Here is a 14,309-nt window from a genome sequence, read left to right as displayed (position 1 = left end):
CGGTCCCGGGACCAGGGCCACTGGGCACGAGGCAGGAATCGTGCCTCATTTTCAGATCCCTGCTGACTCACCCCCCTGAGAAGGCTGCCGGCTGTGCAGACAGGGCGATCCTGTTCCTTTCTGGCTGATTCAGACCGGGGCCGCAAGTGGGGCCGAGTGGAAAAGCTGCACCTGAGCGACTCGAAGCGCACGGCCACTTCTGAGGTCTCGCACGGGCAATTCCGATGTCTCCCCTCGCCGCGTGGCGTGGAGCTTTGCAGGCAGACGCTGCCCGTTTCGGTTCGCAGGGCACCTGAAGAAGGTGCAGGAGGGGAAAAGGGAGGCGCAGGGAGAAGGGTGGCTGCAGGACTGACCTGGCTTTCAGCTCAGGGTGGGTCATTTTTGGTTTCGGGTAGAGCTTCACTGCAGCATTTGGAAGCCTGAACCTTGGAGGAATTTTTGTTTGTTTCAGGTGGATTTACACAGTGATCAAAGGGTTCCAAAACCCTGTGGTTTTGGACGGAGCAGGTTCACATGAGCACCTTCTGCTCTGCACGAGTGCATCTTTGCCACGAGAAAAAGACACGGGCACCCCGAATTCCCACTGCTGTGACAGAGCATCCGCGTGCAGCTCGGGGCTGTCGCTGCCCCTTCTCCACGCCTGGCTGTGAGCCTTCCTCCTGCCCCTTCCTCGTTTCGGGTCAAACCCCCCCGGGGCTGGGGTTTGAGGGTGGATTTCCCTCCCTCTCCTCCCACGGTGCCAAGAACGGGGTTAGGCAACGCCTGCTCAGGGCCGGGCTGCTGATAAGAGCCAGCCCATAAAATGCGTGTGAGGGCTTCCCACACTCACCTCCCCAGCCCAGGCCCTTCCTTCCCCTCCCTGCCCCGTGCATAACTCATTAACCTGGCTGCCAGGGCTCGACACGGGGCCACGTCAACGCCTGGCGCTGGGCGAGGCTGGAGGCTTCCCACGGGTGGGGGGTCCAAGGCGGTGGAGCCCCACATCCATCCCCTTATCCATCCCCATATCCATCCCCACATCTATCTGGGGCATCCATCCCCACATCCATCTCTGTACCCATCCCCATGTCCATCCCAACATCCATCCCCACATCCCTACATCCATACCCTCGTCCATCCCTGCATCCCCACGTCCCCACATCCATCCCCAAATTCCCACATCCATCCCTACATCCCCACATCCATCTCCACATCCCTACATCCATCCCCACATCCCTGCATCCATCCCCACTTCCATCCCTGCATCCCTGTATCTATCCCCTCATCTATCCTCCATCCCCACATCCCTGCATCCATCCCCAAATCCCCACACCCATCCCTACATCCATCTTCACATCCCCACATCCATCCCTACATCCCCACATCCCTCTCCAAATCCCCACATCCATCCTGTGTCAGTTTCTGCCCCTCTCCAGTGGCACAGCCCCCTCTTTCACAGCTGGAGGACAATTGTTGTTGGGGCACCCCATCAGCCCGGCAGAAAGGCGCTCTGTTCTGCACATCCTAGCCAAAATCACCAGAAAAACAAGCAGTTTCCTCCTGAAAGCAACACCCAGGGTCCTGCGTGAACCGACGAGGCACGGTCCCGCACCCCTGCTCGGCAGCACGTACTGCAGGGGAAGGCTCGCCTCTTGCAGGAGTTAATTACTGTCACAACTAATAACCCCCACGGCTGCTGTTTCAGCTTTTCATCGCGTGGACCTGCTCGGCAGGGCCAAGCACCGGACGCAGGGCAGCAGCCGAGGTGCTCCTGGTTTCCTCCCAGCCCGCAGCCACGCATCCCCCGTGGCTGCTGCAGGTTGCCGGCCCATTAGCAATCTCTCTAATTACTCGGTGACCTGCTCCAGAGTGCTCCAGCAGCCGGACTGCCAAGACCTGGAATATCAACGGTGGTTTTGGCAGCCAGGTAGGCTTTGAAGGAGAGAGCAGCACGTGGGAAACCCAGCGCCGTCACCTCCCATGGGGCCTTCCAGCACCCGGGGTGTTTGCAGTCATTATCAGCTTTGTTCTGAAAGAGGGCACTTCCACCTCGGTGCCTCTTATTTGTTTATATCCAGATAAACGCCTCCACACGGATACATGCAAACAGGCACGCCGCGCACTGCTTTTGCACGCCGCCGGGGCTGTGCACGCCGGTGGTGCGCACACCTGCAGGCACACTGCCCCTTGGGTGAATGCGTGCCGGAGAGGCAGGAATGCAGAATGGCCCCGGTTCAAGAAAGCACTTAAACAGGTGCCTAGCTTAAAACACGGTCTTAAGTGCTTTGTTGAATCTAAAAGCACTTAGGAAAATACTTAAATGCCATCTTAAAAGGAGGCTGCCTTCCAGAGCTGCAGACAAATGGCAGAGCCAGCAGAGAGGAAACTGGTGTGTTAATGTAGGAGCTGAATTATTTATTTTGTCTGACTTCAAATGCTTTCCTCTGCTCTAACATCTGAGGTACTGAGAGCAAAGATACTCTGACTTCCTGAGGATGCCAAACCCTTTTCTGTTTCTATCTGAAAAAAGCTAAGCTCCCATCCTCACCCCAGTCAATAGCATCTACAGAAAGGTCCATTGTTTGGTGCTGCACCTAAGTAATGGGGGGAAAACGAAGACTTTGGCACTTTCTGCTCATTTCAGAGCTCTGTCTTGCAGTCCCGTGCTCCAGCACGGTGCTTGCAGAGGTTGATGCCACCCAGGTGCTGCAAAGGGCTGCCCAGTGGTTTCCCTGCTTTGATTTATGTTGTCCCTAACTTGAGACAGATTGGTTTGGCTTGGTTGGTTTGGTTTGGTTTGGTTTGGTGTGGTGTGGTGTGGTTTGCTTTGGTTTGGTTTGGTTTGGTTTGGTTTGGCTTGGTTTGGTTTGGTTTGGTTTGGTTTGGTTTGGTTTGGTTTGGTTTGGCTTGGTTTGGTTTGGTTTGGTTTGGTTTGTCCAGCCCACGAGGGCTTTTTTTTTTTGGTTTGTCCAACCCACAAGGAGACCCCAGTGACAGGAGTTGTAGCCTTTGGTGCAGAAGTTTCCATTCGTGGGTTGAAACCCTCAGGGAAAAAAAAAAATTGTAAGCATGAGGGATTTGGTGGTGATTTTCCTAACCTCAAGTGAGCTCTCAGGGTCTCCTGGGGTGCTGAGCAAGGAGTTAAATTGCCCAGAAGCCATCAGCAAACAAGCGGATAATGGTGGGCTTGGTTGGTGCGTCTCCCCTCCTTCCTCTCCGCCGCGAAGTGCTCCACCTGCTCGCTCCAGCCATAAAGTCATTCCCGGGGCCGCGAGGAGCACTTGTAAAATCAACAGGCCTTATCGGACCTAAACTTGGGTAAATACTCGGACAATCGCTCCCCTTGTGCTTTCATCCTGGGAGTGTGTTAGGAGCCGATAATGTGCTCGCGGAGATGGAGTCTCCCAGCGGCAGGATCCGTGTTCCCGAGGTCTCTGCTGCCTGCACCTCCCTGCTTTCAGCCTGGTGCCAATGCTGCTGCTTTGGGCAGACCCACAGCGGATGTGTCCCATGCCCCATGGGGAATGGAGCGGGGTTGGGAAGGGGAAAGGTGCTGCTGGGTGCCCCCAGGACAGGATTGGGTGTGGGTGATGCGGGGCCGGCTGTGCCTGTGCCCCAGATTCCAGTGGGGCTCAGCTGCTTTGGCGGGGGGGGTGATGGGACCTGTACGGACCTCTCGCAGAGGTGACAGGGAGGGGACGTGGCCGTATGCTGCTCCTCTGGGAGCTGTTGCCTCTCAGCACAGCCCCGAATCCAGCCCCTGCACGCAGCCCGTGTGCTCGGCTGCCCAGCTTTCCACACCTCCCGTGCCAGAGCTCGCGGCAGGACCCAAACATCTGCACTCGCTCGGCGAGTTATTCATGCCATGAGGGGATGCAGAGGATGGAAACATCTGGGGGGAGGATGGAGCGAGTCCACGGAGCCTGGAAAACGAGGAAGATGATGTGGAACAGATGCTGGGGATCCAGCAGAGCCTCTGGAAGGGCCGGGCGAGGGCTGTGTGCGTGCGCGCACATGTGTGCCACGGCTCTGCGGCCTCTCCCGCGGCACTGCCAGGAGGAAAAAGCCTTGTCTGATACCTGCCACCCAGCGAGGGAGCTGCCCCACTGCCGAGAGCCGTGCCAGGCACTTATCCAGGAGCGGGGGCTCCTGGTTTTGCCAAGAGGGCACACGTTTCTCGGAGCAACTCGTGCCGCTGCTGGAGAAGGCGCACAGCTCGTGGATGAGCAGATGCCGTGCGCGCCCGCCCCTGGAAAGCTGCAGGAGGACAGCTCTCCCCGGTCAAATCCAAGCTGCTGAAGGGAGGAGCTGCCTCCTGGCCACGGTTCCCTGGGCCTGAGGACGCTCTTCGCAGCTGGACGGCATGCTCTGATGCCGGGCAGCAGTCATCTGATCCCTGACTCAACCGCAGCGGCGTCAGCGGGCGGAGAGCCGCACGCCCCGCGGCAGCCGGCGGCTGGGTTTGCACAACGCCGCCAGCTCTGGCTGGGGCTCCGGGAAGGAAGAGAGAGGGACAAAGGGAAGGACAAGGTGCCTCCTGCCCCGGTGGGATGCTCGCGGGGTTGGGGCATGCTTTCTTGCAGGTCCCACCTGCCTTTCTGACTCTAACTAAAGGTTTTTAATCCTCCGTGCAATGCCTGTGCCTCCTGCACGGGTACGCATGGGTTTGTAATGCACCCAGTGCAGCTCTGCAGCCTCCTGGGGCATTCACCGCGGTCCCTGGGTGTATTTCCCATCAGCGCCACCCCCAGTAATTCCCCATTCCCCTGAGGTTTGCCATGATAGGAGCTGCAGTGCAGCTCGGGTTCCCAGAGGGTTTCTGCAGGCTGCCCTTTCCTGGGGGTGCTCGGCAGTGTGGAGACGTGTCCGAAGGACACTACGAGAAGAAGCACGTGCAGAGCCAGCAGCACCCTTAGGTCCCTCGGAGCAGGCTGGTGAGGGACACGGCCATCACCAGGCCAAGCAGGACCACCTCAGGACAAAACCACGTTCCTCGACCCGCAGGTGAAACTGCAGCTGCAGCAAAGGATCGACGTTGGGGTCAAAGAATATGGGTGAAGGCTCAGAGCTAAGGCTGTTCCAGGCTGAAAAAGCCAGCTTTCCTTCCCCAGCCAGGACACCACCTGCAATTGCCATCCTGAAGGCAGCAACCAGCCGGCCCACGAAGCTCTGACACACCAGGGTCACATTTTCAGAGGAACATCTTCCTCCCTCTCCACCCAACCCAGGGCCAAACGCCAGAGCCAAGCACGAGAGCGGCAGCCACCCAGCCCCGCGAATTTGCTCTCTGTTACAAATTACACACGCCCGAGCGAGGCAGGGCCTCCGCTCTTTGAAAACCTATCCCCGAGTGTTTATTATAGAAACCAGTCGCCCTCTTTGTTGACAGCCAAATTGCAAAGGCCCTGCTGGAACCGCAGCGCCCGCGCCGAGCCGCAGCCCCCCGGCACCCGGGGTTGCGCGGCGCTGCCTCGGTCCTGCTGGGATTTGGACCCCGAGCTTGGGAAAGCCACACCGCAGCCGGCGTGGGGCTGCCCCAGCCCCTCTCACTCTCACTGGGGGAAAAAAAAAAAAAAAAAAAAGCTTTGTGTTCGCGTGTTCCCAACCGCTTGCAGTGCCAGAAAGAGCACAGACGGTAATAATTAAATAAGGGAGGCGATGCGAGGTCCCGTTTTATCCCAGTGCTAGCGAGACGCATTTTTCTCTGCCTCTGCTGCCTTCAGGTAGCTGGCTGCCAAGGCTAGGAGATGCGTGGCTCTGCACAAGCCCGGAGGTTATCTCGGGAAAGGCTTTTTTTTTTTTTTTTTTTTGCTAAAAGAGCAACCCGAGCCCTGGGCCGTGTGGTGAAGTGGCTCTGCAGCCAGGGCTTGCAGCAGGGAATGCCCCGTGTGCTGCTGGCTGGGCCGAGCCATAAAACCCCGGTTATCGCAGCCAGGCTCGGTTCCCGGCTGCGCGGCTGCCTCCGGGTGAGTCACTTCCCTTCTATCTCCTGCGTTTCCCATGGGTAAAGCAGGCCTGATAACCACAGGTGTGTTTAAGGGATTTAACCCCGGAGTGGCCACCCAGCGCAAAGCACAGCCCTGACGCTGCCCTGGGGTTCCTCCTTGCCTTTATATCGCAGGGTTTTGGTAAGGAAAGCAGCAAGGGGCGCCGAGGAGGGGGGGTCACTGGCCCCAAAACGGCACCGCTGGTGGTACAGGGATTCACTGCACGGCCCAGCCCCACAGCAATGCCCTCGGGCAAGCCCTCCTGGGGCTTCCTCCCCCAGGAGCCGCGCTTTTCCCAGCACAGGCATTAAAAAACCACCCCAGAGCAACCCCGGCATCACGCTTCCTTTCTCGGCTTGGCCAGGGAATTCCCCCGAGCCTCCCAGTCCCAGGGCGGTGGCGGACGGGGAGGTGAAGCCTCCAGCAAGCCAGGGGCCGAGCCCCAGGGGTACCAGGCTGCTGCCCCCCCCCCCCCAGGGACCCTTCCCTCAGCCCCATCCCTCATCCCACCAGGAACTGTGCAAGGGGACGAAGTCAGCACGGTGCACACCTACAAAGAAACACCCTCACCCCACTACGGCCCCCCTGGGGGGAGCGGGTAACCCCCCCCACGGGGCTGCCCGGGCCAGGCACCGGGATTTCTTTTCCCTTTTTTTTATATATTATATATATATTTTTTTATTTTTTTTTTGACTCGGGAGCCTCTCTCCCCCGGCTTTGCTGGTGTCTGCCTGCTGACTGAAGCTGTCATTATCAGCTCAATAAATCTCTGGCGCGGGTTTTATTGAATCGCTGCCTGAGGGGGAACAAGCCTGTAAAGGTTGAGGAGAGCAGAGCTTTCCCACGCCTAAGACACGCTGCCGGAGCTCTTGCACACATTCCGGGCCTGCCAGCACTCCGCAAATGTTTGGACAGCCTTGAACAAATAACACACCTTTAAAGAGGCCAGCATGAAATTTTTCCTCACCCTCTGGCCACCCTCCCACCGCCGCGTCCCCCTCCGCCCTGCTTTTCCCCCCCCCCTCCTCCTCCAAAAAAAAAAAACACCGCAGCGCCGCGTGTGCGCGCGCGGGTTTATTTTCGGCTCGCCTCCCCCTCAGCGTTCAGGGCTGGTGGCTGAGCTCCAAGGAGCGATTTTGGGGAGGAATCCTGGCGGTGGGGAGGCAGGGCTGGGGCAGAGCGTGGGGACGGGAGGAGGAGGTTTGGCTTTGCCTCCTGCCCCCGCTTCCCTCCGGCAGGTAGGAACCGGCCAGCGGGGATTTTCTGCTGACGCCGCGCCAGGCTTCGGTGGTAATTTGGGGATGCCAAGGCTTTTCCAGAGCGGCCCTGCTGCTTTTCACGGCCTTTGGCAAGCTCCCTTGGCCCGCAGAGCGGGGCTGCTGGTGCTGCTGGTGCTTCCCTGTGGTGGCGTCAAAGGGATGGAGCCGGGATGGGACCCGGGACCGTGCCTCCCGTGTGCCACCGGCGCAGCGGGAACGCGGCGGTGGGGCTGGAGAGAAACTTGGGAAGGATTAATAGAGCAGACAGCTGCCTGCCTGCTGAGTTCTGGGAATGTCAAACACTGCAGCCATCTCAACAGCTCCTAAAATTCCCCCTGCCTCGTTTCCTGTTGCTGCTTTCCCATTGCTGAAAGGCTCGGGCTCCCGTGGATAAAAAAAAAAAAAAAAAAAAATTGGAGAGGTTCCAGAATTTAGGTTTCTGCCTACTCCATCTTCCCTGTCAGCGGATCGTTAAATAAGAAGCAGAAATGTTGTATTCGCCATACGCTCCTCACCAAGGAGCTAAGCGAAAATCCTGCTTTAGGAAGCAAGTGACAATTAGGCTGATGGTTCCCCGCTCCTCAGGTTCTGTCGGCCGCCTGCACGGAGCCGTTGCGCACCCTGGGGCGGCTCAGCGCCCCTGCCATGCCCGAGCAGTGGGTGCAAGGAGCTGCACAGGCAGAGATTTAGCTCCCGTTGGGGAAACAAAGGCACGCCTGGGACAAGGATGCTGCAAGCCCAAGTGGCAAGCAGCAAGCTGCTGCACGCACCAGCTGGCAACCCCACCTTGGGCAAGCTGGCGGAGGACCTGAAAGGCAGCAGGATAAACACAGGAGCGCAGAAAGTGCTTTAGGACGAGGAGAGCCAGGGCTGGAGGCAGGGGCTGAGATAATAGAGGCTGATCTGATGAGGACAGAGCCATGCAGGACACGCGGACGGGGCGATGCGCCACGGGGCTAGCCAGGAGCTGCAGGGCAGGGGCAGAAGCAGGCGGGAGCGAAGGTTGAGGTGTGCCGGCACAGCGCGGCGCAGGGCTCGGTGCAAGGTTCATTGCCACCAGGCTCATAAAGCGCGGATAAGGAAGTCATTCCCGGCTGAGAAAAACCTCTCACGTTGATTTAGGGGCCACCCAAATGGCCTCAGGTTGGTCATGGGTTGTGCAGGCTTTCCCAACCTACATGCTGGGGACAAACCCAGGTGGATCAGAGCAAAGAGGAGGCTGTCCTCTGCTCCTCCCTGCCCTATAAATCTGGTGGGCGCTGGCCTTATGTCCCTGCACCGATGTTCTACCACTGCTTGGGTTTCTCCTCCGTAGAGGACAAGGCACACGCCATGCTGGGGTGAAGGGATTAACTCTTCCTTCATCATCACCAATTTTAAGTCGCTTTTGAGCGATGCCAGGCAGAGCTTGGGTTGCTCTCTTCCCTCTAAGCAACCCTCTGGGGGTTTGGAGCATCCCAAAAACCACCGTGGGCTCCAGCGTGCCCGGTTCAGACAAGGTCTCAGTCTGGCTAACCGGTGCAGCTGCCCCCAAAAAAAGCACAGGAACCACTGATTTACGGCAGGAGGCGGATAAAATCGCCTGTTTACTTTCAAGCCTTAAATTGTCTGTTGGCGAAGCGCAGACCACAAAATGGGTGGCCCCTTTCCTGGAGAAACTGTGAAAACCTGCTTAGTTCCTGCTCTAGCAAAGCAAACAAACAAACATGACCCAGAGTTGGGTTTCAGCGCGCCTTGTCGCTCACCGGCACATCAGAGCATCAGAAAACAAACCCAGAAAACCCTGCCTGGCTGATAAGAACCAGCCCCGGCAGCCACGGAGGGGACAACCCAGAGATGTAATTAGAAATGCGAAATGTTTGAAACAAAGGGCAAAAGCAATCAGCAAAAGGTAATTAAAACGGATTAAATGGAGCAAAAAACCATCTGAGCGAAACGCCGGGAAGTGGCCCAGCCGAGCAGGAGAGATAACCGCGAACCGCGGGCTCTGGGTCTGTGCATTAATGTTGCTTTGCACTCCTGCAAGTCTTTGAGGAGCTCGGCACGCTCTGCAAGCAATTAAACCTCACGGCACCCCGGGGAGGCAGAGGTTACGGCGCACACTTCCAAGGTGGCCGCGCCGAGGGTCAGCGGTGATTTATGCGGGACCCGCGCGGCAGGCTGGAGGCAGGAGGTCGCTGCTTTACCAGCGAGGCCGGGGCTGGTGCCACCCGAAGGGAGTCGTTTGGCTTCCACAGTAGTGAGAGCTCGTTCCCCTAAGCCGCCTTGTTTATTTTTAGCACCTAAGTTTATATCAGGAATGACAAATTTGGCGCTCGTGCTCGGATGTGGCCGGGACAGGAGCAGCTTGCAACAATAAAATCCTAAACACAGCAGGGCTGCCTCTTCCTCTCGGCGCATCGCGCGCTCCTGGAACAGGGCTGGCGTGGCCGTGGGAGTGCTGGGGAGCTGTGGGAAGCCCACCGGGGACACTTGCACGGGAAGCCACTGCGTTCAACAATAACAGGCAGATATAAGTCAGGAGAGACACGTTTCACTTGTCCTTGGGCAAGAAAAATAAGCGTGCCTTGTATCTGTATTTAAAAAGCAAACTCACGGCGTTGGAAGATGAATCAGGTCTCTGGGATACTGGTGAATGCGATTGCTCCGAGCTTAAGTTAGAAAATAAAAGAAGGGATAGAAAAAGGAAAAAAAAATATAATAGCCCTCAAGGCTTCCCTTCTCCCATGGGACAGCACTGAGCAAAGCACAAAGAGCTCTGCCTGCCGAGGTTCCTGGTTCTGCGTGGTCGTCCAGGGGCAGTGCTGGGAACCTCTCCTTTCCTGCAGGCCAGCTCGCCGGCTGCTTTTAAAAAGCCATTTCCTTCCCTGGTTGCGTTTTTATTTTAGCACCCTGCTGGTGCGGCGGGCTGGGCAGCGTCCTTTTAGCTGGGCAGGGTTTGTGCAGCTGCCCGGGCGCGAGGAGCTCCTGGCGCCGGGTCAGGGCTGGCGAGTTTCAGTTCCCCTTTCTCTGAGTACCCCGAGGGACGCCGAGATGCGAATCTCCCCTCCCTTTGAAGATAGCTGCTGCTATTTGCATCCAGCTCTTCCAAGAATCGCCCTCCCCTTGCCTGGACCTAGCGCGCCTCGTGTTCTCCGTGCAAATTGTGCATTTGGCCCCTGTTACTTGCTCTCCAAGGCACAGCACACGAGCAGAGCAGTGCTGGATGGTGACCACCCTCATGCTGCACCCCATGTGTTCCCGGGTGCCTCCACGAGCCCACAGGGGCTCAGTTACACAGATCCGTACAGCGTTCCCATGAGCTGACCCTTGGAGCATCCCAGAAACCACCGTGGGCTCCAGCTTGCGCGGTTCAGGCAAGGGTCTCAGTTTGGGAAGACATCATCCAAAATCCAGGAATGGGTGCACGACTTTAGGATGAATTTCCTTAACCCCCAGGGGATTCTCTGGCTGGGATTTCCACTTGGGATGCTCTCTGGCATGAGACAGGCAGGCAGTGAGCAGCTGGGATCAGAGAGAGGCTCGGGTGCCCACATGCAATCAGCAGGATGAGGCATTTGCCTGGATAACGAAGTAACCGCCGGCAGAGCATCACGCCTGGAGCACAAGCTAATCCCCGGCCGCCTGCGTGTGGGAAGGCTCTGCGTGGGGGCGGCAGGTTATCCCGAAGAAGGCTGGCGTTACGGAGGGGTGTTTTAGGGGCACGCCGCCCTCGGAGGCGACTTGGGCTGCTCGCTGCCGGAGATAGGAGGCTGCTCTGAGCAGACCATTAGCCTTATCCAGCCCGCCAGCCACCCCGTGTTTTGGCTGGAGCACGCAGATAGGAATTAGCGGCCGCGCGATGCTTGCTGCCGCGGAGCAGGAGGGGAGGCTGACAGCGAGCGAAACGCAGAGCGAAAATAACAAGGCAGGGAAGGAAGGAAGAGGAGGGGACGTGCGCGGGCATATAAACACACAGCCTGCTTTTGCACGACGGAGAAGCCCCCCCCCCCCCCGCCCCGTCCCCGCCGTTTTGGGGAGGAAGCAGCCCCGTGCCCCGACGCGTGCTGCGGGCGCTGGCGAGGGCGCAGAGCAGGAGGGGGAGCGGGCGGCGGGCGAAGGCGCGCCTCCGACACACGACAGCGGCTCCAGCTGCGTGGGTGGCAGCACGGCTGCGTGCCTGGCTTGCCTTTCCCAGGCACGAAGCAGACAGCCTGGCGTGCAAAAGCCTGCGGTCGGTCCGGGGCCGGCACACGCAGCGCCCCGCCGAGCCGGCGCAGGCACCTCGCGGCGTGAGTTCAAAGCAGCGCAGGCTCCCCGGGTGCTCGCTGCAGGACGGGGCGGTGGATGGGCAGCCAGAGAAGTAAAGCAACAAAATTAATTCCCAGCGTGCTGTCGGGAGGCAGGCCAGCTCAGGGGAGAGGCATCGGGGCAGAACGCACGTTGCTCAGAGCGTCGGGGCTTTGCTTTGCTGCTTTCCCGCAGCGCGCAAACCGGTGTCACCTCGGCACCGTGGCACGAAGGTGAGGACAAGAAGTCCGAGCCAGGGGTAAACAGCGCATCTGGCTGCCGGGACACTGCAGACAAATGTTTTCGGGACGGCGGGGTGAGCCTCTGTTAGTGCAGCGTGTGGGTTTTAAATAAACTTTGCCCTCCAGATTGCAGCCTGTCCATAACCGCCCAGCGTGGGTTCACCCTGGGTGAGGCGTTTCTTTTTCCGCCCCGAAGTCACCTGCTGGCCACACGCACGGCGTCGGGAGTGGGGTGCCCGGTGGCACGGTGGCTCTGAAAGGCTTGGATGTCTTTGCCAGCCTGGGGGAGAGCCCGCTGGAGGTATTGATCTGATAATATAGGTCAGCTCCAGTCATTATGCAGAGCTCTAAAAACAGGGGATCAATCACAGCAGCCAGGCTCAGCGAGACTTTAATCACTGTGACAAAATCAGGGGCGAGGGGGAGCTGGAGGTTGGTTTTGCCCTAGATTTTTATTATTATTATTATTATTTTATTTCCAACTCTGCTCCTGCCAGCTGGTGCACAGGATAGCAACATGCTTTGGGTTTCTAAATGACGTAGCACTGGGTGGACAGGGAAGGTCAAAAGATTCCTCCACAGCCTCTAAAACAACTCCCAGCCACTGCACGAGGATGCCCCGATTTTAAAAGAAAGGGATCACTCGAATTCCCTTATCTGTGCTGCTGCAGGGTGGCGATGCCACCTCCTTGTGCCCTGCAGGACGTGAGGACTTGGGGCTTGGGGAGGGCACTGTGCACATTGCGCCCCGGGTCCCCAGGGCTGCTCCTTTCATCACGCACTCCCCTTTGGTGAATTCAGAAGGTTGGGTTTTTGTTTTTTTTTTCCAAACCCTGAGTCCTGGAGACTCAGCTGCGGGGTCTTTCCCCTGTCCCCTACCCCGGTGAGCTCTGCCCCGAGGAGGAGGACGGGTGGAGGCCGGCACGTTTCCTTTCCACGGGGCTTATCATCCCCGCTGCCGGCCTGCCCCTCCCCGTCTGTCTGGCAGGCTACCTGGGCTGCGAGCAGAGATGCTATCAAAGAGGCAGCACTGATAAGGGCACCGGGGATGTGGCAAGCGCTGGGCAGAAACCTCGCCTCTAATGGGCTCCGGCAGGGCTGCCCGTGGCAAACAGACGGACGTGTTTCGCAGGCTCCCCCGCGCCCTCCTTCTGTCCCCGTTCGAGCCATCTCCTTTGGCAAGCCCCACGCGGGTGACTCACGCCATGTACCTTGGCTCCACTTTCTGAACTGCCAGCACTGATCCTCTCTTTTTTTTTATTTATCCCCCCCCCCCCCTTTTTTTTTTCTCTTTTATGGCTGGAATTTGCCCCCTTGGCTTCGACCCTGGTGCCGACAAACAGCACCCCCGTGCCCCTGGCTTGCTGGTGATTTTTATGTGAGGTCGATACCTTTCTGCGTGCTTGGTGCACGGGTGAGGGGTGTGAACGTGGCTCCCAGGGGAAGCAGGCGGGCAGCAGCACCACGGCAGGACCAGGGCTTGCCCACGGCAGGACCAGGGCTTGCCCACGGCAGGACCAGGGCTTGCCCACGGCTCCTGCTCGCCCCAGGCGCGTGCCAGATGGGGACGGGCACCTTGCAGCCCCTCTCCTGGTGGCCACCTGGTTTTCCGATTGGAAATGGGGAGCTCAGCGAGAGGTCTGGCCCAGGAGCCAAAGGCAAGGTTGTCGTCCCTGGAGGCGGCAGGGTTTGAGCTGGAAAAGCTTCTCCTCTGCCTTCATGGCTTGTTCTGGGCGCAAAGGGACAGCCTGGCTGCGTGGCACGGCTGCTCCAACACACCTCCCCGCTCCTCAGACAACACTGCTCACAGCTCTTTTCTTTTCTTCTTCTTTTTACACTTTCACAAATAATACATTTCCCTATTTTAGACCTGGCAGACAATTTGATGCCTGAATCTCCACTACCACCACTTTTGCCAGGCTCCTTTCACCGTATTTAACGTCCATTCACCGAGGGATCCCGGTAGACAGAGGGGCAAAACGCAGCTCCAACGAGCCACCGACTACTCCTGAGGCACCCCGCTTTCAGCAGCAGCTTGCTGATGGCCGCGGTTGTCGTGGGGCTCGCTTAGGAACTCTGAGAAATGAGCTCGATATTAATTGAAAGAACACATGCAGACCTAAAAACCGCTGCAATGCGAGCCTGCCTAGATTTATGGTCCCTCTTGCATTAGCTAGTTAAAAAAAAAAATAGTACAAACATTTAAACACCAGTGGCAGTAAAGATAAAAATGTAAGTTTGATTAGATAAAGAATAAAGATACGTATTTTATATTTACACCTGGACCATAACCTTTGTTTGCTTCAAGTTAAGGCTACTCAAGTGCACGAGCTTTAGGCAGAGATTTCCTGGGGGCCCAAACACCTCCCGGCAAAAACGAGGTTTTGGGGTGTGGGTGCACGAGCACTTTGAAAAAAAAAAAGTGTGGGTTTGTGGCTCCTGCACGGGCAGAGGGGCAGGAGGGGGTTGAGGGCTCTCCTTTGGGACAGATCAAAAATCTGGGTTTACCCAGAACCATTGGGTTTTTGGTGAAATCTGGATTTACCTCAAATCAATGGGTTTTTGGTGAAATC

At 57.8% G+C, this 14,309-nt stretch overlaps 1 protein-coding gene across 1 annotated transcript in view; it reads right to left on the bottom strand.

Moving 5' to 3' along the window:
* The window catches only part of PERM1 (PPARGC1 and ESRR induced regulator, muscle 1), a 34,509-nt gene extending 21,510 nt beyond the window's left edge, over nucleotides 1-12,999 (bottom strand). Inside the window, exon 1 of the mRNA XM_083803219.1 lies at nucleotides 72-12,999. The gene's annotated coding sequence lies outside the window, so the exon portion shown is untranslated. The remainder of the gene's footprint in view (nucleotides 1-71) is intronic.
* Between the last annotated feature and the right edge of the window lie 1,310 nt (nucleotides 13,000-14,309).

The sequence above is a fragment of the Anser anser genome (genome assembly GCF_964211835.1).
Source record: "Anser anser genome assembly, chromosome: 17".
NCBI lineage: Eukaryota > Metazoa > Chordata > Aves > Anseriformes > Anatidae > Anser > Anser anser.
The sequence above is the reverse complement of the archived record's forward strand: the minus strand, read 5'-3'. Positions and strand labels throughout refer to the sequence as shown.